Source organism: Capricornis sumatraensis, chromosome 4, assembly GCF_032405125.1.
Source record: "Capricornis sumatraensis isolate serow.1 chromosome 4, serow.2, whole genome shotgun sequence".
Classification (NCBI taxonomy): Eukaryota; Metazoa; Chordata; class Mammalia; order Artiodactyla; family Bovidae; genus Capricornis; species Capricornis sumatraensis.
The window spans coordinates 140221047-140244901 of record NC_091072.1 but is presented as its reverse complement, the minus strand read 5'-3'; the positions used below and the strand labels follow the sequence as shown (position 1 = coordinate 140244901).

The 23855-nt window shown below is 43.7% G+C and overlaps 1 protein-coding gene across 1 annotated transcript in view; it reads right to left on the bottom strand.

Annotated features, from left to right (window-relative positions):
- The window catches only part of GRIN2B (glutamate ionotropic receptor NMDA type subunit 2B), a 355273-nt gene that overhangs the window by 112276 nt on the left and 219142 nt on the right, over positions 1-23855 (bottom strand). The gene's annotated exons all lie outside the window — the stretch shown is intronic.

The window sequence follows — 23855 nt, the reverse complement described above, 5'->3', positions numbered from 1 at the left end:
GAAACCACAGATAAAAGGCATGAGGGAAGAGAGAGATGTTATTTCTGGAATTATCATGGTAAGAGGTGTAATGAGAAGCTCACTGCAGGGCTAGAGAGCAAGAAGAAGGAGGCGGCGGCCAGGAAAAGAAAAGCTTCCTTGGGTTCCTCGCAGAGAAGTTGTAGGAAAATATTTGAAAATGTGTGACTGTTGAGAAATAAGTAGAAAACTGAAGAATGAAAGGCTTCAGTGCTGGTGAACTAATCCCATTTGCTTGTTTGTACGCGAAAAGACCAAAGAGAGAATCTTGACATAAAGCACATCTTTTAAGAAATCTGTTGCTAACACTTTACAGCTGGGGGTCTCTGCTTAAACTTTCAGACAATAGCCTTGCAGGGTGATGCCCATGGGAAGGTGGACAAGGCAGCTTAGCACTGGCTCCCCTCAACTCTTCGCTGCCCATGAGTCAACTGGTTCTGTTTCTGACAGTTTATTTTCATTTTTGCTGAGTTCCTGTAGACAACAAGTACTGACTGTGTTCTCTTCTGGAGCTGAAACTGCTAAGGGCTCTGGAGTTTAGTTTTGGCCATCCTGCTGGTATGTTTTGCTTTTCTGGGCTGGAACTATCCTGAAACCTAAGGTTCTGGGATTCCTGTCTACTCATTACCATGGCAATTATAAGAAAGGGAGGGCTCGGTCTGCCTCCAGTTCTGCAAAGCCCAGCCCAAGGCTTAAGAACAGGTCTTAGGTGAAGGATGACATTCTAGCCGAGGTTCTGGTTATTTATCTGCAAATAAGAGAAACAGAAGCTTCTAACTGTCAGAGACGGCAGGAACAATGAGAAACAATATTTTGACTGAAGAAATGGAATTGGGAATGTCAGCCTTCTCTCTGAGAGTTGAAGAAATAAACAAGCAACTCCCTAAGTTGTAAGTAAGTAAGTAAAGTCACTCAGTCGTGTCCGACACTTTGTGACCCTGTGGACTGCAGCCCACCAGGCTCCTCAGTCCATGGGATTCTCCAGGCAAGAATACTGGAGTGGGTTGCCATTTCCTTCTCCAGGGGATCTTCCCAACCCAGGGATCAAACCTGGTTCTCCCGCATTGGAGGCAGACGCTCTAACCTCTGAGCCACCTTCTGTAGTTGGAATACAAGTGCTTTACAATGCCATGTCAGTTTCTGATCTATGTTGTTGTTCAGTCGCTAAGTTGTGTCTGACTCTTTGCAACCCCATGGACTGCAGCACACCAGGTTTCCCCGTCCTTCACTATTTCCTGAACTTTGCTCAAACTCATGTCCATTGAGTCACTGATGCCATCCAACCATCTCATCTTCTGTTGCCCCCTTCTGCCCCTGCCCTCAATCTTTCCCAGCATCAGGGTCTTTTCCAGTGAGTCAGCTCTTTGTATCAGGTGGCCAAAGTACTGGTGCTTCAGCTTCAGCATCAGTCCTTCCCATGTGTGTATATATATCCTTTTCCTCTTGAGCCTCCCACCCCACCATCCCATCCCTCTAGCTTGTCGCAGAGCACCGAGCGGAGCCTCCTGTGGTATATGGCAGTTTCCACTAGTGATCTACTTTACACACGGTAGTGTATGCATGTCAATGCTGCCCTCTCAGTTCATCCCCACTCCCCTGTATCCCTAAGTCTGTTCTTTGTGTCCACATCTCTATTCCTGCTCCTGAAATAGGTTCATCACTACCATTTTTCTACATTTCCTATACTCTCAGTTACATGAAACCAGCAGGCATAAGATAGCCAAGGTATTCAAAACCCATACAGTTCTCATCTCTCTCTGTACAAGCAAACATGTCGGCCAAATACCCTCTTTTCTCAGACTTGCTCTCCTGACCGGACTTGGCCCAGAATAGAACCACTCAGCCCAACCAGCAACGATTATACTCAATGCCTGTGGCCAGAGCAAACATGCTGAGCACCTTTGGCAAACATGCAGCATGAGGCTTGAATTTCAGAGCAGCGAGAACTGATGGGGAAGGAAACAGGCATCAGGACACTTAGAAGCTAGAGCATTAATCCATACTGCCTCCTGCCCCACCAATGGGCCATGAGTGGGACCAGATCTTTCCTTATGCTACATGTAATGGTGTGCGGTAGTCAATACCATCTCTGGAGTCTGACTGCCTGGTTCAAATCCTGGCTCCTCCACCTATTAGCTGTGTGACCTTCAGAAAGCCACTATACCTCTCTGGGCCTCATGATTTTTTGATTTGTTGCTTTGTCCCTAAATAATGCTCCATACCAATGCTGTGAAGACTACTATGAGTTAATATAAGTGATCTGCTTAGAACAGGGCCTGGGCTATGCTACTGACATATTGCAGAAGTGATAGCTATTACTAACTGTTATCTGTTAGCCAGGGCTCTTGTCTCTTTCGAGAATCTCCTTTAGAAGAACTGGCACAAACTAGGGTTTTGACTCCCAAAGTCTTCTGATTTCTTCCCTTCATTTCCCCTGTTTTCTGTCCTGGGTGCAGTCTACACTATTCCTTACCCCTTTTGAGAAATGTCCACCCTTTCTAACTTCTCTTGTGATGCCGACCCTTTTCCTTGGTTCTCTCTTGCTTTCTCCATCTTTCTGTCCATTTTCCCTCACTCTCCTTTCTTGGAGAACAAATCCAGCACACGGCAGGCACTAATTAAAAATTCATCCAACCAATAGTAAACCAGAGCAGTAACATACAATTTAGTCTCAGAATACAATAGTGACTTCAAAACATATAAAGGAAAAAAAAATAACCTATAAGTTATTTCTAATATTGAAGGAAGGGATCTCATAGAAAGAGATAAGTGATCACTTATCAAACAATATCCAGAAACACAAAATAAAGATAAGAAGAGAAGTTTCCAGTGGGTGTGTGTGTAACCGTGACACTTACATGTAGGCAACACAGCCACCCATGCCTCTTCCATGAAGGAGACACAAACAGTCAAACCTCATAAGGCAGACGATCAGAGCTTTCCCCCAAGTGCTTAGGAGCCAGGTCCCAAAGAAGCCTGCCCCCTACCATTATTTTGTCAATTACTAAAAAGACCAGAGAAGCAGGGCAGCGGAAAAATCCAATCCCCCTTCCCAGCTCCCATCCCAGAAAGGTGGCCGTTAAGAAAGCCTACGGAACCAAGGACAGAGCTACCCCACCTAGGAAATGAAGTTCCAAAAATAAGCAATTCTTACAACAAATTAACGAATAAATAGACGCCATTAAAACCATGGCACAGTCAGAACACTGTGGAAAATCCAAGTATGTATTTGAAACCACAGACTGCCTGAACTAGAAGGGATCCTGGGGATTCTTGCTTTATAGATACGGAAACTGAAGCCCGAGGACCTTAAGTGACTTGTCCAAGGTCATGCAGTGATGGAGGTGGAGCCAAGTCTGGACAGGCCAAGGGGAATGGGCTTGCCTGTATCTGGGAATTTAGGGCCCACTGGGGCTGGACACCCCGCTTGAAGCAGACAGCAGCGAGGAGCCAGAGAAAGAAAGAAAGCAGGGAGGAGAGACTTCCCTGGTGGTCCAGCCAGTAGTTAAGAGTCCGCCATGCAATGCAGAGGACACTGGTTCGGTCCCTAGTTGGGGAACTAAGATCCCACAGGCCGCAGGGCGACTGAACCCACGTGTCATAACTAGAGCGCCCACATGCTGAAACTTCTGAAGCCCACGCACCGCAGCTGGAGAGTCCATGAGCCGCGACGGAAGATCCCGAATGCTGCAATTGGACCTGATGCAGCCAAATAAATAAATACTTTTTTAAGAAGAAAAGGGCAAGGGAAGAGATCAGGAACTTCCATGCCAGCAGACTGGTTTCAGAGATTCAACGAGAGTTGAGGCCAGGATTGAAAAAGTAACGCAGAGAGGAAATGGAGCAACAAAACCCACCAGGCAAACCACTTGCTGTCCTGGAGCGACTGGTTATTAAACATTGTCGCGGGGATTTGGGGATGTTCCAAGACTCGGCTCTAAAGGGCCAAATAGCTTTTTCATGTTCTGAAAACCACTGGAGCTCTCCTAGAAGAAGGGCCCAGGTGCTCATCTATTATTGAACATGTTTAAAAAGGCATTTAGGAAAGAGCACCAGGAGACAGATTTGCAACTACAGCGGCAGTCCCAGGAGGGCTGCGTTTGCTCAGAGGAGGAGCAGAGTTCACGTTCAGTGATACAGGGAGGGCCAACATGGGCAGGCGGCCCGGCGTTCCCAGAGCACCTGTTGGTGTCCCCCCTCTAGCAGGTTACCTGGAAGTGAGAGATGCAGGAGGCAAACCCCGAAAAGGGCAGCCCCCCTACTGCTAAAACGCTCAGACCAATGAGCCATGGCCAAAATCTTGCACCTTATGTGTCAATGACGGGGGCAGGGGTGTGGGAAGAAGAAGGGGTGCATTGATGGGAGAAGGATTTTTGTAACGTATATCTACACACACAGATTCTAACTAATGAGATAATACCTAGCACCAAAAGTTATGTGATAAATAAATAGATGAATAGAGATGGTTAGATAGCATCACCAACTGCATAAGCATACATGACAGAGGATAAGATGGTTAGATAGCATCATGGACTCAATCGACATTAATTTGAACAAACTCTGGGAGACAGTGAAGGACAGGGAAGGCTGGTGTGCTGCAGTCCATAGGATCGCAAAGAGGTGGACAAGACTTAGTGACTGAACAACAACAATATGTAGATAATAGATCAATTAATGGCTTGATAAACATTTAATGATATATTTTCTGTCATATTTTATTTCTTATATTTTAATGATATATATTTACAGCATAACAGTCACAACGTATTGTTAAAGGAAAGCATGGATTGCAAAACAGGACGTATAATATTATCTCAATATTCTAAAAATACACACTTACATTTATAAAACATTTATAATCTGGAAGAGCATGGTGGGAAAGATTGGAATGATAGAACCCAATATATAAATAGAAATTATCTCTGGGTGATAGAATTTGAGGTGAAGTTTATTTTTTTTTATGCTTTTCTCTATTTTATGAACTTTTTCTCAGTGAACAACTGCTGAACTTTTGGATCAGACATAAACAACAAATATCAGTACATAAAAGAGAGGTTTATTACTAAAGATGAAATGAGATTGCTCTGGTTCTGAAAAAGAGATCCTCACAACTTTGTGTGCAATACGTTTAAAACCACAGTTTCCTCCTCTGGGCTTTCACGTAAGTATAGTCTTAAGTAGCCCAAGCAGTCATGGGGAGAATAAAAATATACATAGGGATTTGGGGGGTCTCCTTAGTGGCTGCCTACTATCATCACATTCTTCCCTACATTATACCTGTGTGATATTCTCAACAGCATGCATTTCTTGAGGACAGAGTGTCTTGTTTACCTTTATTTCCTGAAGCCCTTCAGAATACGTTCGCAGAGCTGAACTGAAGCCCTGTGATACAGGAAGCGGTAACTGAATACAGGAAGGAAAAGCAATGCCTTCTGGTGGACTTTGAGATTCTGCTCTCACATGAAAAGAAGAGATGCCAGTGGAGATCCAAGAAGAAAGGTTTGTTCATCTGAACTTTGCAGAGTAGAGTAAGATGCTGCCTACTCACTACAGTTCTTTGGATATAGGAAATCCTGTTCTGAGATGGGAGCGTCTCTCACCTCTGGGGTGAGGTGGGGCAGGGGGCCCGGAAACCTACAATTCCTCCTCTCCAGGACAGAAAGAAACCAAGCACCCTCCTTTACATCCTTATTTAGCACTTGCAGGAAGATCAAGATACCCCTGCCGATACCGTCATGATGAACCTGCCTTGCCTTACATCCTGAAAGCTCGGAATCTCATCTGAGTGTCGCTCTTCTCCTGCCTGGACAACCTCAACCTCCTTTCGCCCTGACTCTGCTGACTTTTTCCTTTCTCTCTGCATTAGTTTAAGCAGACTGGCATAACGGGAGTCATCTGGCTCTCTCCCTACACTCAGACTCTATTGCTCTGTCTTTAATCGCTATCAGGTTTCTATTCTTAAGATGTGACATTTCCCCTACCTTCAATTCTGATTTCATTTTTCCTCTTCCACATCTCTTTCCTTTCATTTGCCCACCACTTTCCTTCATTTTCTTGGTCTCCTGGCTGAGATTTCTCTCTGCAGAAGGCTTCTTTCTTTGCCAGGTACATGTCCTTGGATCACTCAAATTCCCCTTGAAAGCTCTTGTCTATAAAGCCTTTCCAGGATATTCATCTAGGTAGAATTATTTGTGACTTTGCCAAGAGAAAAGACAAATTCACACATGCCTAAAACTTTTAAAGACATTAGAAGTTTATATTTCTGTATTTCATTGTCTGATGAATAGAAAGCCCTTTAGACAGGTAGTGTCTTTTGCCTTCTACAATTCTAAGGTGAATTTGAGGATTCAGTACAGTCCAGAACTGTGGATGCGCTGTGGGGCTGATGTGTTTTTAATACAGCGCTCAGAATTCTCAGCTGCCCCCTAGGGACCACAAGGAGAATTGCAGCAAGCAATCAAAGGGTTGTGTCTTCTACATTTTAACCCAATTCCTTAACCCTTGATGCACCCATTCTCAAGGTACATGTTTTAAATTTTAAGCAGGGACTGCATCTTTTCTGAACTCATTCCTGTTATAGGAGTTGCAGACTCCAATGGCTGCAGGAACTAGGCAGACTGTTAATACAGGGCTGGACCCCCAGAGGGCTGCACTGAATTGATAGCATGTATTCCTGGGGTTTCCCAGGTGGCACTAGTGGTAAAGAGCCCACCTGCCAATGCAGAAGACACAAGAGACATGGGTTCCATCCTTGGATAGGAAAGATCCCCTGGAGGAGGGCATGGCAACCCACTCCAGTATTCTTGCCTGGAGAATCCCACGGACAGAGGTGCCCGGCGGGCTAAAGTCCATAGGGTCACAAAGAGTCAGACATGACTGAAGCTGCTTAGCAAGCATGCATTCCATTCCAAGGAGGGTCCACCCCTCAGTCCCAGCAGAATGCGAGCCCAGGGTGGCCACTCTCCTGATTTTCTAGGAACCCACAAATCTGGAGTTTCAGGGTAATCTATAAAATTTTAAACGGTAGAGCCAATTTAATCTTCAATACAACACCCCAGGTCACATAGAACATGTCTATGATCCATGTTTTACCCATCCTGTGATTTATTACCTTTCCTAAATATTCTCACCAAGTCCTCGTGTCATGTCATAACAGGGTCAAATGGAGACACCTGATGGAGTGAAATAATTGACACAACAGCCCAATGTCATGTTCACTTGGAACAGTAGGTTAGGGTATGTGACTAGATGCAGTTCTTAGTAAACAAAGAGGGTTAACACTTACCGACTCTTTGGAAAAATCGAGCATAAAAAGTGGAATGTTCATAGCCCAGTGTGTCAAAATTATAAAAATTCATATCTCAGTTCTCTAAAACTGAGTAGTCATGGGAAAAACAATAGATCAAATACTACCCACATTTTCCTTGTTGCTTGGAAGTGGGTCTGGAGTCTCAACAAAGCAGCTGCTGCTGCTAAGTCGCTTCAGTCGTGTCCGACTCTGTGTGACCCCTTGGACTGTGGCCCACCAGGCTCCTCCATCCATGGGATTTTCCAGGCAAGAGTGCTGGAGTGGGGTGCTATTGCCTTCTCTGCAACAAAGCAGCTAGACAACATTTAAACAGGGGATATATGGGCATCATCTGAAAGGTTTTTACCTTAAGTTGCAGTTAAATTAATAACAGCCATTGGGTATACTCCTTAGAAATTTATCTAACAACTTATTTAAAAAATACATTTTTTGTTTGTTTGTTTTTTAATTTAAATTCATTTATTTTAATTGGAGGCTAATAACTTTACAATATTGTATTGGTTTTGCCATACATCAACATGAATCTGCCATGGGTGTACACGTGTTCCCCATCCTGAATCCCCCTCCCACCTCCCTCTCTGTACCATCCCTCTGGGTCATCCCAAGGCACCAGCCCCAAGCATCCTGTATCCTGCATTGAACCTGGACTGGCGAGTAGTTTCTTATATGATATTATACATGGAAGCAACCTAGATGCCCATCAGCAGACGAATGGATAAGAAAGCTGTGGTACATATACACAATGGAGTATTACTCAGCCATTAAAAAGAATACATTTGAATCAGTTCTAATGAGGTGGATGAAACTGGAGCCTATTATACAGAGTGAAGTAAGCCAGAAAGAAAACCACCGATACAGTATACTAACGCATATACATGGAATTTAGAAAGATAGTAACGATAACCCTGTATGCGAGACAGCAAAAGAGACACAGATGTATAGAACAGTCTTTTGGACTCTGTGGGAGAGGGAGAGGGTGGGATGATTTGGGAGAATGGCATTGATGTAAAATTAATACATTTTAAATAAGCCCCTTTGTGTATGCTTAGTCACTCAGTTGTGTGCAACTCTTTGTGGCCCCATGGACTGTAGCCCACCAGGCTCCTCTGCTCATGGAATTTTTCAGGCAAAAATACTGGAGTGGGGTGCCATTCCTTCCTCCAGGGGACCTTCCCAACCCAGGGACAGAACCAGAATCTTCTGCACTGGCAGGCAGATTCTTTACCACTGAGTCATCTGGGAAGCCGCTTTGGGGGCTGATATTTCTAAAAGCCCCTTGGTGGCTGGTGTCACGTGGTTGAGAGCCACTGTACCCAAGCTTACCACCTTAATGGCACTGGATATTATTTGAGGTGATGACAGTTACTTATTTGTTGATGTGTTTGTTGTCTCATCTCCTCACCAAGACATAAATTCATTGAGGGTGGGAAATTTATTGATCTTATTCAGTACTGTTTACCCCACACCTGGAATAGTGCCTGGTACTTAGTAGGGCCTCAGGAGATATTTCCTGAATGAATAGCCTCAGACAATCAGCCTAATATCCTGGAGTTCTGTATCAGCAACTGAAGACCATGAATAATTCAGAATCTCCTGGAGTGAGAGGTACAGGCCTTAACTCTTTCCTGCTGGGCTTCTGGCTCTATCTTTAACTTTGTGGAGGGATAAAGATTCAGATTTATTTCAAAGTAAATGGCTGGAAAAAAAAATGAGAACAGAAAACAGTGACAAAGTGGCAGTATTCAATATCCATTAAGTGGACATTTCTCCTTGCGAAAAAGCAACATCTGTGGTAAAATACCCCTGCATTTTATAGGTCAAAACTCAGATTTTTGGGATCTCATCCCTGGAGCTTCAGAGATAGGACCAGAGAACTTGCATTTCAAGTAAGTTCCCCGGTGATACTGCTGCTGCGGGCCAGGGGACCACACTTTTAGAACCACTGGTATGAACTGTAAGACACTAATCATGCGTCAACTGTTACTATCATTCACTCTCCACTTCACCGCCATCCCCTTTACAGTCAACCCTGACTGGGACTTATCTTTGAACATAAACCACCATCCCCTGTGGGAGGAATTCCTTTCAAACTTGTGGGTCAACCTACCTGCTGCACAGTTAGAAAAACATAAAGGAGAGATTGGCTGTTCTTTACTATCAACCACAAAGCGGTGGGTTATTACAATGAAACAAAAGCCAAGGAGATCACATGGCACAAGGACACCTTATATATGAGGTTTCAGGAGCAGTCACAACTGCTTAATGTGGTTTGGTGGTTATTTAATGGTTACTGGGAACCACAAGGTCCTAAATCGAAGCTGAACATGTTTCCAACCCCCACTTTGGGGGCGATGTGCCCAGCACGGACTGCTGTGCTGTGTTGCGGACTTTTCAGTTCAGTTCAGTTTAGTCGCTCAGTCATGTCCGACTCTTTGCAACCCCATGAATCACAGCACGCCTGGCCTCCCTGTCCATCACCAACTCCCGGAGTTCACCCAGACCCACATCCATCGGGTCAGTGATGTCATTCAGCCATCTCATCCTCTGTCGTCCCCTTCTCCTCCTGCCTGCAATCCCTCCCAGCATCAGAGTCTTTTCCAATGAGTCAAATCTTTGCATGAGGTGGCAAAAGTACTGGAGTTTCAGCTTTAACATCATCCCCTCCAAAGAAATCCCAGGGCTGATCTCCTTTAGGATGGACTGGTTGGATCTCCTTGCAGTCCAAGGGACTCTCAAGAGTCTTCTCCAACACCACAGTTCAAAAGCATCAATTTTTCGGCACTCAGCCTTCTTCACAGTCCAACTCTCACATCCATACATGACCACAGGAAAAACCATAGCCTTGACTAGACGGACCTTTGTTGGCAAAGTAATGTCTCTGCTTTTGAATATGCTATCTAGGTTGGTCATAACTTTTCTTCCAAGGAGTAAGCGTCTTTTAATTTCATGGCTGCAATCACCATCTGCAGTGATTTTGGAGCCCCCCAAAATAAAGTCTGACACTGTTTCCACTGTTTCCCCATCTATTTCCCATGAAGTGATGGGACCAGATGCCATGATCTTCATTTTCTGAATGTTGAGCTTTAAGCCAACTTTTTCACTCTCCTCTTTCACTTTCATCAAGAGGCTTTTTAGCTCCTCTTCACTTTCTGCCGTAAGGGTGGTGTCATCTGCATATCTGAGGTTATTGGTATTTCTCTCGGCAATCTTGATTTCTGCTTGTGTTTCTTCCAGTCCAGCGTTTCTCATGATGTACTCTGCATAGAAGTTAAGTAAGCAGGCTGACAATATACAGCCTTGACGTACTCCGTTTCCTATTTGGAACCAGTCTGTTGTTCCATGTCCAGTTCTAACTGTTGCTTCCTGACCTGCATATACACTTCTCAAGAGGAAGGTCAGGTGGTCTGCTATTCCCATCTCTTTCAGAATTTTCCACAGTTTACTGTGATCCACACAGTCAAAGGCTTTGGCATAGTCAATAAAGCAGAAATAGATGTTTTTCTGGAACTCCCTTGCTACTCTTTTATTATTAGTAAGACTCAATTTTAAAAAATCTCTGTATAAAACATTGTTCAAGAATGAAGGAAGAAGCATATTCATCACCAGTTTATCATCAAGTGTGTCAAGGATTCTCTGTGTTGTTTCCTAGCTACGTCCTTTCAGCAACTAAGGCCAAAATCCAGCCATGTTCTTATGTGTGCATGTGGATCATTTTTCTTCATTTTCTTGTTTTCTAGAACCCAATTTCAGTTGTATTAAAACTTGTTTAACATATGTTCAATTATACTTCAAAGACAAACTCATATGAAAGAGCTTAGATTTGTAGCTACCAAAGGCGGAGGGTGCGGATAGGTGAAACTGGATGAAAGTGGTAAAAGGTATAAACTGCTAAGTGTAAGATAAATAAATCCCAGGGATGTAGTGTACAACATGATAAATATAATTAATACTACTATAGGATATATATGAAAATTGTGAAGAGACGAAATCCTGAGTTCTCATTAGCAGAAAGACTTTTTTATCTTATTTCTTTAATGCTGAGTCTATGCAAGATGATGGATGTTCACCAAACTTATTATGATCATCATTTCATGATGTATGGAAGTCAAATCACCTTACACTCACACAGGGCTGTCAATTTTATCTCAATAAAACGAGAAGAAAAGACATGTTCAAGTAAAGAACAGTGAACGCTTGCACAGTGCCTGCACCTGATCCTGTGCTAAGAATTTTAAATGAATTAAAGTTCGTTTGATCCTTACAGCAACAGTTTGAGGTAGGTGCTACCATCCTTCCCATTTATAGATGAAGAAAGGGAGGAAAGGGATGAGAAAGCTGAAGCAACATTTATTTACACTGCTTTGTATGATTCACTGTTTTAGGCAGAGGGGCAGCAAGATATGATGCCTCTCAGCTTTTAACTATGCCCCAAAGGACAAGTTCAAGAATCCAAGGTTAAGGAGAAAGCATAAGACAAGAGATGCAGCCATAAAAGTACAGGAGGTTGGGAGAAGGTGCTGTCGCAATTATGCTGGTGTGTAGACTCAACACAGAGAGGTGAGGAGGAAAGAGGAGGGAACGGGAGGGCCGTCCCGACCCTGTGACTTGGGAACCAGGGGTCAGTAACACCCCTTGCCTTCTGGAAGCATGTCCCAAATTTCACTCAAGAACTACTCCTCTAATTTTGTAACATATGTGCACCATTTCCACTATTTTTAATTTAATATATGAAATAGCCTTCTTTTAAAAAATACATTTATTAAAAAATTCGTATCATTATTGTGAATGTAAGACAGCGTTACTTGCCAAAGAGAGAAGATAACTATAAAAATAAATAGGACTTCCGTGGTAGTCCAGAGCTTAAGAATCCTGCCAATACAGGATACTGTATTGGGACTGGGGACTGGGGCTTGATCTCGGGTCTGAGAAGACCCCACGTGCCTCAGGGCAACTAAGCCTGCGCGCCAGAACTACTGAAGCCCTTATGCCCTAGAGCTCATGCTCCGCAACAAGAGAGCCACTGCAAAGAGAAGCCCTCTCATCACAACCAGAGTGGCCCCTGCTTGCCAAAACTAGTGAAAGCCGACACACAGCAACGAAGACGTGGCAGAGCCAAAAACAAATTTAAAAACTTTAAAGTAGATTATTTAAATTGAAGAATACTCATTCTTCTTAACTTACGTACCACAGTGAAACTCAAAATCACACTTCGGGAAACACTGAAGTGGCAATGATGAATCGCAGACCAGTGGTCTCAGCTATCAAATTTGGCTTCTACTTTACCTTTGATATATTTGTACGTATTTCTCTCAATGGATCTTTAGCTAGCTCTACAGAAGATCCCCAAACTCCTCTCTCTTAGCTAGTTGAACTCATAAAATATTTGGTTGATTCTGTTTTATAGAAAACAAAGTTAAAATTTCATGTCACTCTCCTGCTAAGATTTGAGGACTGTTTTGTAGGTCAGCTATTTTAAATTCTCCTTGGTGGTTCAACATTTCTCTGCACCTCCAGCAGGTGTCTGATCAATGGGGCTGCATGGCCACAGTGCCACTGCCACGGGGGCTGCATTTTAGAAGAGCTTTCAATTGCAGAAGTGAGCTCTTTGCTACAAAATCTCCCCTATGCCCTCAGAACCTAGACAGCTGTGGCCTAGTAGCTGTGGCCTTTGCTATTGGGAGAAAGGTGTTCTGTCCTCAGTTTGAAGAGACAGGTTATTGTTCTAATTGGGAAAAAAAAAAAGACAATATGGATGCGTGTATTCATGATGTATTTTTAGGTATGTGTGTCTGTAATGCATGCATGCGTGTTAAGTTGCTTCAGTTGTGTCCAACTCTTTTCGACCCTATGGGTCGTAGTCCACCAGGCTCCTCTGTCCATGGGATTCTCCAGGCAAGAATACTGGAGTGGGTTGCCATTTCCGTCTCCAGGGGATCTTCCTGACCCAGGGATCAAACCCATGTCTCTTTACATCTCCAACACTGGCAGGTGGGTTCTTTATCACCACCTGGATGGGTGTAAGGATGCAGAAAAGCTTTTCTGCTGTTGCTCTTTCTATCTTTCCTGCCTCTCTCCCTTCTTCCACTCCTCCCCACCTTACTTTTTCATTTCGTGTTCCTCTCAGGAAAATATTACCCTGAAGCAGCCAGTCACATTTTGAGCCAAACCCCTCCCTCCTCCCAGTACAGGATCATCTGTGAACACTTCGTTTAAACACTCTCATGTGATAGAGCTCACATGTGTCCATGGTGTGGTCTGTCCTCTGGTCTACAGAAGAATTCCCATTGGTATTGCTACACTTGACCCCATTAGCCTAGTTACAGTCTGTGTATCAAGGCAAAAAGCATATTGAACTTAAATGGAGCCAGATGTAAATATCTACACTCAGCACTGCCATTCCTGAAGTGTATGAATTTGGCAAGTCAGACAACTTCTCTGAGCCTCAGTTTATGTAACTGCACAAGTATTTCCCAAAGTTTTCACCGGAATCAAAATTAGATCCTGTATGATAAAACTCTTCATAAACCACATTGCTCTTAAAGGGCCATATAAATGTCAGATGTGCGAGAGGCCAAATCTTCCTAAGATCCTTTGATCTCAGGCTACAGTGTTCTAGAAACTATACATCGTCCTCAGAACCTATAGGGAGAACAGATGTTTTTCACTGTTCTATGAAGAGAATGTTAAGGAGACTTAGACATCCACCAGAAATTCTAACTAAGAGGTAGGTAGTATTCAAATTCTTCACCAGCAACTTTCCTTCCTTATAGGATGAGTGAAAAAAAAAAAAAAGGTACATTTTATTACGAGAAGAGCCAAAGTTGACGATCTCAGAAGACACCACACATCAAACTCTAAGACTAGAAAACCAGGAAAGGAGATCTAGTGGCTACTGCTGCTGCTAAGTAGCTTCAGTCGTGTTCGACTCTGTGCGACCCCATGGACAGAAGCCCACCAAGCTCCCCCATCCCTGATCTCGTGGAGTCTGGTGTAAAAGGAGAATATGGTGCACTTGGAACGCACAGCAGAGGAGATTGGTCCTCTTCCCCGTGGGGTCTATCACTCTCTCCCCAACGACTACCTTCTGCTTCTGCTCTTCTCCTTGCTTTGCCTCCCCAAGACCACACTTTCATTCTCATCATTCCCTTGGTGCTTTAAGTTTAAACCTTAAGAACACTTAGCTGATAGAACTAAGACCTGGAATGCTTGTAGAAACAGCAATTGGCAGCCTTTATGGGCAGGAGAGAACAGCTGGGTCACATGATCACAGAGAGGGAGAGTGGGTAGAAAGTGTCAGAGCCCCCCCTCCGCCAACTCACTCTCAAAATGAACTGAAATGTTCACCAAATTGTGGACAGAAATCATTCTAACAGAGAAAGAAAAATCATACCAAATAATGTGACTTCTATACCTGTTGCGGGATATTTATATTCATGTTTTATATTAATAGCTTTCATTCTTAAAGGTAGAAGTGAAGTGGCTCAGTCATGTCTGGCTCTTTGCGACCCCATGGACTGTAGCCTACTAGGCTCCTCTGTCCATGGAATTTTCCAGGCAAGAGTACTGGAGTGGGTTGCCATCTCCTTCTCCAGGGGATCTTCCCGACCCAGGAATGGAACCCAGGTCTCCTGCATTGCAGGCAGATGCACTACTGTCTGAGCCACCAGGGAAGACTTTACTTTCTTAATTAGACTTCCCTTTAAATTTCTGTACTAGGGGCCAATCAGGAGAGTTAACAAGCCAAGGTCAGTTGCTTCCCTTCCTGTACACACAAATTGCTTTACCCTGGTCTCAGCAAACTCTCAGAAATAGGTATTGCGGATAGAGACACTGTGTGTGAACTTGCACAAATCCATCAGCGCTACAGGAAGAACTCGAAGCAGAAGATCTGGTGATGGACCAACAGAGGTATGCTTGTATATGAAGGGCACTCAGATATTATAGCTTTAATGCCAAACTTCAGGAAAAGTTAGTAGGTTATTAATGTATGCACAAAGTAGCCAGTTTAGTAGAAAATACATCAAGGTACAAAAGGAGTGGTTTCTGCCATGATGGCCTCTGACAGTCTTGAGGCACATCATCCTGTGCCTGTGAGAGCCAGCCAGGTGCTGCCCCCACTGGTGAAAGAAGGGATTGCTCTCTCGTCTTTCTGGGTCACCTGGGGCACAGAGAATGGAAATAGCGCTAGAAATGATGTCTCAACAAGCATGAGCCCTATTAGCTCCTTGGGAACATGTGCCTGAATTTTGGAGGCCTCTAACTTGCAAGGAAATGGTCCTAGCATGATGAAAAATGAAGACACAAACCACATGACCAACCCCATCTTCTGTGTGTTGTAACTGACAAAGATGATAAATATTCTTATCAGCGAAATTAGAGGATCAGATGATCAGAAAGAGAAAACCCTCTGAGATTCCCAGCCGACCAGGAACCACCAAGGAGAGACACATACCCACCACATATGTGTCTACTTTCCTGTTACTGAATTAATATAACCCAAGCTTCTCAGGTTAAGGGATGTCATTTTGAATGTTTAGGGTCATTATACAACAACAAAAATGTGACCAAACCTTGTCACCTTAGACATCAATCTTACGGCATCAAAGCTGGATTATCAAAAACTCTGAAATTATTCTCATCTGAGTACCAGTCTCTACTGAATACACATGTGAATGCTTAATCATGGGAAGTTAGTTTAAAGAAGTATGATACAGGGACTTCCCTGGTGGTCCACTGGTGAAGACTGTGCTTCCACTGCAGAGGGCATGGGTTAGGTCCCTGTTTGGGTAACTAAGAACACACATGCCATGCGATGAAGCCAAAAAAAAAAAAAAATAGTACAATACATCTTTACAATGGGATATGAGGCAGTCATTAAGTTTCATGCTTTCAGATGACATTAATAAAATAAGAATATGGCCACAATATCATAGTGAAAGGAAGAAGATTGCAAACTGTTCATATGTTGTGTTTCCAATTCTATTGTATCCCACTGTATTATATTATAATATACACAGAAAAAAGCATCAGATAAGAAACAGAAGAAATGTAAATGCTAGTTCTTTGTAGGTATGGAAATGGGTAAATTTTATTTTGTCCCCTAAATACATTTAATAAGCAAATAAGAAAATTACAAATGTTATAATAAAATCATAAGTGTTTTTAACTTGTCTATCAACACAAGAGTCTTGTAACTACCCCCTACACCACAACTTCTTCTTCAGTATTGCTAGTGAAAAAACATCATAAGCCAGAATTAGAAAGATGGTTCAGAGAGTCAGGAGCCAACCAGAGACACCTGTCATGAAATAAAAAAGTCAATAAAATGTAAACAAGGTGGATGAAAGCCATCTTTCAGCTTTGGGGACACTTTCCTCTTTACTGCGTTTCCTCAAGTCAAGGTCAAGCCAGCACTTCTGTCTCCAAGCTCCGTCCAGCTTTTCTCAAACCCGATAAGCAGGTATAGGTTTCAAAAGCAAAGTCAACCAAGGTTATCTTGGTCTTTTATCCTTTTCTTTCAGTGGCTGAACACAGCACATGAAGACAACCAGCCTTTCTAAAATGACATTTCTGAAGTCTATTCCCCCAATACATCCTGCTCTGCTCTTCAAATTATTTTATAAACGTACATGGGGCAGCAGCTTGACTTTGTGGACTAACAAACAGGGCTGCAGAGACTTGGAGGGCTAAGCGCACACCTCCCCACCCCACAAGTCTCTTTCTGGAACCTCAGAAAAGGGTGTAGACAAAAAGCCACATGGGCCATGGCTCTTGGAGCTGAGGGAGCCACATCACTTGGATGTGAGAGTCTGTGATTATCAACAACTTGGAAAGACAACCAAAAGCATGCAACCCAGAGGCCACGTCTATAAGCCAGGGTCATATAGATGCACGGTCTTTACTAACCAGGCAACATGAAAGGCCACCCAAACATTAGACGATAGTTTAAAAATCACCTTAGGTTATAGAAATTTTGTGTCACAATCAGCATCCTTCTCCTTGCAGTACTCTTTTTTTTGTTTGTTTTCCCCAGCAACTAGGAAAATGACAAGACTAATTTGGTGGGAGCAGTGCTAGGCTCATAGTAGGTGCTCAATTATTATGTGTAAGAAAGAAGGGAAGACTCAAAACCCTCAATGCCTTGGAGGCCACGCCTTGTCAGGGCCAGACTGCCCCCTAAGAAATATCCCAGATTTTAGGTTCTTCCAAAGTCAGCCCCTGGTGCGGTTAACAGTTCTGGCACTATACACTTCTCTCTTTGAAGAAATTCTCCTGGGAGCTAGTAGAGATCCTTTCTGCTGGATCTTAAGCCCACTTACTCGGGTTCTGTCTAGGAGAAGAGAGAGAACAGCTGATGTCAACACTTGGTCCGATCATTCTTCATAGATTTAAAGAAAGTCACCACCTCCTTGCTCTCCTCCTTCCCCTCCATGACCCCAATTCCCACAGCCTTTCTCCATGGAGTCTGTTTCTTAATCCCTTAATCCAATGATGCCTATTAGGACGCAGTTCAAAGTCAGCGAAAAGAACATGCCATTAAGCGGTGGTATTGAGAGATGCAGAGCAAACACACCGACACGGGAAGGAGTTCATATTTCACTCCTCAGATGCCTTCTGTGAGCCTGGAAACTGTGCGGATGGGGCGTGCTCCTCCCCTGGGGTGGGAGGTGGAGTGAAGTGGGGGCAGGTGTGTTCCAGCCATCATCAAGTATTTCCTGGCCTGCGGAGCACTGTCTAAGGCAGGGTACAGACATCTAGTGGAAAACCAAACAGATGTGGTTCCTGTGTTTGTGAGCAGCCCGTCAGCTTGTCCATGATCTGTGTGTGTGTGTGTGTGTGTGTGTGTGTGTGTGTGTGTGTGTGTGAGCCCACGCAAGCACACATACATGCTTGGGAGATGCAGAGGCTGTTTTATGTCAAAAGTCAGTGGCTTTCAAGTGGAATCTGTCATGGCAGTGATCGACCTTTCTCATATCACCACCAAACTGACCATCCTGGAATATGATTTTGCTAGTCCTCAAGGGATTCCTCAGTGGTCAGCAGTAAAAGAATCCACCTGAAAGGCAAGAGATGCGGGTTTGATCCCTGGGTTGGGAAGATCCCCTGGAGAAGGAGATGGCAACTCACTCCAGTGTTCTTGCTTGGGAAATCCCATGGACAGAGGAGCCTGGCGGGTAACAGTCCATGGGGTCACGAAGAGCTGGACATGACTGAGTGACTGAACAACAACCGCAGGTACCAGTATGACAGGACATCCACAGCCTGGGGTTAGTGCTGTCTCCTGGATACGGGGTGACCAGAAGCATCCTTTAACCTGACTCATTCGTCTCAGGCTCCAAATGCCAGTGGCGCCTTCTGGTTTATGATGTTGCTGCTGCAGCAGCTCTTGGGAGTTACCTTTCTACCAGTTTGGTTAACCTTCCTCTCTCTTACTGATCCAGACGTTAATTCACAAATAAGACTACTGACCCAGCATTTCCAACCAACCACTTTCTCCTGGAGTCCTTCTTTCACTGGTGAATGTGGCTCTAATCTGTTAAGACTGCAAGCCTAAAATGACATCTGAGGTTTGGCAAGCCCAAAGAATGACCTGGACAAACAGAATGCCATACTCTATACAAGGAGGAGTATTTTCCGGTGGATGGATGCAGGGAAGAGGGAGTGGGCTTGTAAAATACACGTCTGGTGTTTTTGGGAGAAAGGATAGCGGAGGTGAAAACCGTACGTATCCTCGCAGTTCTGACCTAGACAGTCCCTTTAAGGTCTGTTTATATCTTACAGCTTGAAAATGCACCATCATCATTTCTTGAAGTCATTGCTCAGAACACACCCCCACTGCATTTCATTTTTATTATCCCCATTTTAGGAACGATTAAATGGAAGCAGGGAGCAGCAGCAATGAAGCAAATCATGAGAGGCTCAGATAAAGACAGAAGCCCGAATGCTTGTTGGAACTGCCTCTCTGTGCCAGACTATTTTTAATGCAAGTTTATGCATCTGCCCCCCTCTTAGAGAGACTTAGAAATGAACCCTTCTGCACACAAATATTTTTCTACCATCCCCTATCCTTTCCAACTCACCAGGCTATGTCTGTATGTATGTGTAGTCCTCTTTAAATGTTCCTCACATTTCTACCTACCAGAGATATGTACTTGGCTTTCTGTGAATATAATTCTGATCCAGAGATCTCTGCTATTTCAGCTCCCTGCCTCCATGCCTCCTTAATGGCTACTTATACAGGATCCCATTAAAGGGTCACAAAAGTATGTACCCTTTGTTTAAAAGGAAAAAAGGAGGTTGAGTAGATGTAGAAACTTTGTACATGCTTGGTGTGTTTTCAGAGCAAATACGTGACAGTGGGAACAACAATTGCTCTGAGGAGCAGTCTGGGGAACCAAGGCTCATAGATGATAAAAGGACATTCTTTTCACTGAATGTTCTTTTGCATCATTTGACTTTTATCATGTGCAGATAGTATCTTAAAAAATTGTACCAAGAGGGTGGAGACTACCAGTTGATATTCGTAAAATATGGCTATGTTTTAGCCACCATTAACCAGTTTTACTATCATCTCCTTTATAGTTGGTTACTATAAAATCCCCTTTAATCTGTATAATAGCCTTAGGCAAAGCCCTATATGACAGAAGGAAAATTGACTCAGGTAATATCAGTGGCTCAGCTAACACAGTTGATAAAAAAAACTAGTGTGGGTCATTGAACTGGGCTCTCTCTCATTTCCAAAACCAAGCTCAGTTCTCTAGACCATCCTGCCTTTACTTTGAGTCTTTCGGAAGGAACTGAATTTATAAGACAGTGGCTTTGTAAAAACCTGAAGGAATCCTGTGAAATCCTACCATGGGGTTCACACTGACAACTTAATGAATCTTCCTCCACCCAAAGGGTCTTGTTGAGCACTGCTTGGGCATGCCTGTCTGGAGATGAGGCCTCCCCGAAGGGCCCCTGAGTCCCTCGCTGGTCCTTGGGGGCACTCACCCTAAAGGCAGGGATGTATGCGGTCTTGTGAGCTGTTCAGTAAACCACGCCATCTGCACAGGAGAGCCTGAGGTAGAAGTGAATGGCTAGTCACTACTCCAACCCCCCTAAGCACACAGATTCTTCGTTTATTGAACAATGGTCTCTGGAGTGAGCCAAGCACCCTTCTTAAGTGCTGGATTTACCGAGGTGAAAGAGGCCCTTGCCCCATGCAACACCCCTCCTGGTGTGAGAAAACAGGCAGTAAACGGGCAGACAAATAAGCAAAACATCAGGTAACAAGTATACTGAAGAAAATAAACATAAACCTGACTGCGTAGCTGCTTCAGCTCAGGTCATGATTTTTACCCAAGTGACAAGAAAGACTTGGGAGCTACTGTCCTTAAAAACAAAGTCTTCTTCTGTATGCTCCAGCTCTCACCCAACTTCCACGCCAAGGTCCTATTTCTTTACAGCATGAATTTGTAATCTCAGGAGTTAGAGCTGAGAAGGACCCATTGTTCATGCCACCATTCCAGACCTGAGGAAGGAAAGGCCTTAGACAAGTGAAAGGAGCAGATCACACATGAGTTAGGCATGTCACTAGAAGCCGACAGCGCCATCCCTTAGCCCATGTTTCTTCCGCAAGTTGAGACTCACTCCTCGATCATCTCCCCAGTGAGCATCTCTTCACTGTAGAATCCTCACTCTAAGGCCTGCCTCTCTGAGCTCCAAATCTTCCCAGGACCACTGGGAACCATTTAGAACACTATTAGGAATCCTGGGGAGGCAGAAGGGTTCTGGGGGCCAGGGTGATGGTGGAAGAAAAGGATGTTCAATTTCACCATTTCCCAGACACGCCTTTCACCTGAGCCTGGCTGCCCCTCCCTGCCCACAGGGGCCTCCACGTTTGGGAGCCACGAGGCTCATAAAGCCAAAAAATACTGACTTCTCTCTGCAGCAGCGTTCTCTGATGTAACCAAGTCAGTGTGAAATATTCTATTCTATTTAGTATGATCCCAATCCCCCCACAATGCTTTATCAAAGATTACCCACAGAATTTCTTTAAATAACAAGCTCCCTTAGCACACTTAAAATACGATCTATGAAAACTCAATCTACATAAAGATTTTATCTCCTCTTGCCAAAAAAAAAAAAAAATTCAGCTATTGTATCAAGGGCAACAACATAAACTTGGATTCTTAATGATGGATTTTAGACCATTGCATTATGTAATGGTTCTCAGTTGTTCGACATGTTTATTGAGCCGTGTGACATGCTCCTCCAGGTTCCCATGAGGACACGACGATATGAAGACACAGCCTCTGCCCTGCAGAAGCATCACACACACAGCTCTGACACAGGCAGCTGTCACGAGTGCTGCTGACATGGGTGCGGACCAATGCTACAGGGGATACGGGAGCAAAAAGTGAAATCCCAGTCAAAGATCAGGCAAGGAAAAAGCAGAATTTTAATTGGTTTCAAAGGATGATTATGATTTGTATAATTGGACCATTCGTTCCAGGAAAAGAAAACATCATGACAGGCCGTACAGGGAGCGAGACGTACAGGGGCACCTTCTCAGAACAGCGATGGGCCCAGTGCTGCTTGATGGCGACAGAGGGCACACCAAGAAAGAGAAGATGGTGTTGGAAAACAGACCGGTGCCTTGAATGCAAGAAGAGATAAAGTTTGGGTCCAATTCACAAACCACAGGAGCTTGGAGCAGGTTTGGAGCAGAGAAAGAACATAACCAGAACGGTGCCTTGAGAAGCTCTTTCTAGAAGCCATGTCCAGAACTGAGCTGAATGGAAAAAAGTGGGTGTCATCCCGAGTGATCTTTTTTGAACACCTGGATCCAGGTGTGGTTGATGCTTACATTGGGCTCCCAGCTAATAAGGAGCCAATGCAATTAAAAATTTCACTAAGTGTTATCATTGAGTGAAACACATCATTTTACAATCTGAATCTTTATTTTTGTCAGCTAGGCCTTAATTTTATTTATGGATGATTACTGATGCCACTTGAATATGCCAATGATCTCTGAAATAAAACATATCTAAAAGTAAAAAAATTAAAAAAAAATAAGAAAGTGTGTGTGCATCAGAGAGAAGGCGGTCCATTTAAAACATTATCCACATGGTTTTTGGATCAAATAAAGATAAGCAATACATATAAGAGTGAGAGTAAAGGTAGAATTGATAAGGAGGGGAGGGATTCAACCCCCAGGAAGGAGAAACTAGCTGTGGAAAGGGGTGGGGGTCCCAGGCCTCAGATTCCAGCCTAAGGAAGAGAAGGCAGCGCCAATGAGTGGAAGTGGTGTTTCTTTAAGACAGGATGGCTGTGAGAGGCCCCATACTCGAGTCAGTAATCATGAGTCTACGGCATAAAAGCTATCCCCAGCTGGACGTCTTCTGTTCCACGTATGAAGCCTCAGTTTTTAATAACTCCTCTTCTGGAGATCTACAGAAGTGCCTGGTGTACACACCGGCCCCAGAACACTTCTTAAATTATTATGTCTGCACAGCAGCAGTGAAAAGCAGCTTGATTGGGGTGAAGAGCAGGAGCCCAGAGAACAGCCATTTCGGAACAAATGATAACTTCAATCAAGGACGCCGGGTATGATGTTAGCCTTATAGCTGAGCCCTTATTGGAGGAACACATGACAGGAAGACGTCTTTCATTTGAAGGGCAAGGCTCTGGGTCCCACTACCTGAGACACACATGCCCTGTTTCACCTGTCCACGTCTCTCTGTGACAAGATTGTGAATTTCAAGAAGTTTATCTCTGGCTTCTTTTCCTGGCTACTCTCTCGGAAAATATATCGCCTGGTTTCCATCCTAGTCAGAGCCACGTTGACATCCTGAAGTCTGCTCTCAGCCAACTGGCCCACAGAGTCTGCAGAAATTGCCTTAAATCAGTGTTTCTCAACATGTTTCACAGAATCTGATTCCACAGACTAAAGGGTCTCGTGATAAAACTCATTTGGGGAAATGCCAAATTAGATAAAATTAAAGATGTTCCTTTGCTAAGACACCTCTATTTGCAGCAACATGGATGGACCTTGAGGGTATTTATGCTAAGTGAAGTTAGAGAAAGATAAATACTGCATGATCTCACTTATATGTGGAATCTAAAAAAAAGAAAAAAAAAATCTAGCCATAAATACAAAGAGCAGACTGGTAGTTGGTCAAGGAATACAAACTTCCAGTTATAAAAGGAAGTCATGGGAATGTAAGGTAGAGCACGGTGACTATGGCTCATAATACTCTTACATATTTGAAAGTTGCTAAGAGAGTAGATTTTAAAAGTTCTCAACACAGGAAAAAAAATTTGGAACCATGCACAGTGTTGGATTTTAACTAGACTCTCTGTGGTGATCACTTCACAATATACACAAATATTGAACCATTATATTGTACATATGGAACTAGTACAATGATACATGTCAATGACACCTCAGCAAAAAAGACACCTCTGAACTTTCAAATTAATATGTGTTTGGAGACTCTTCCAAAGTGAGACACAGTAGACAGTACCCCTTAATCTTATTTAT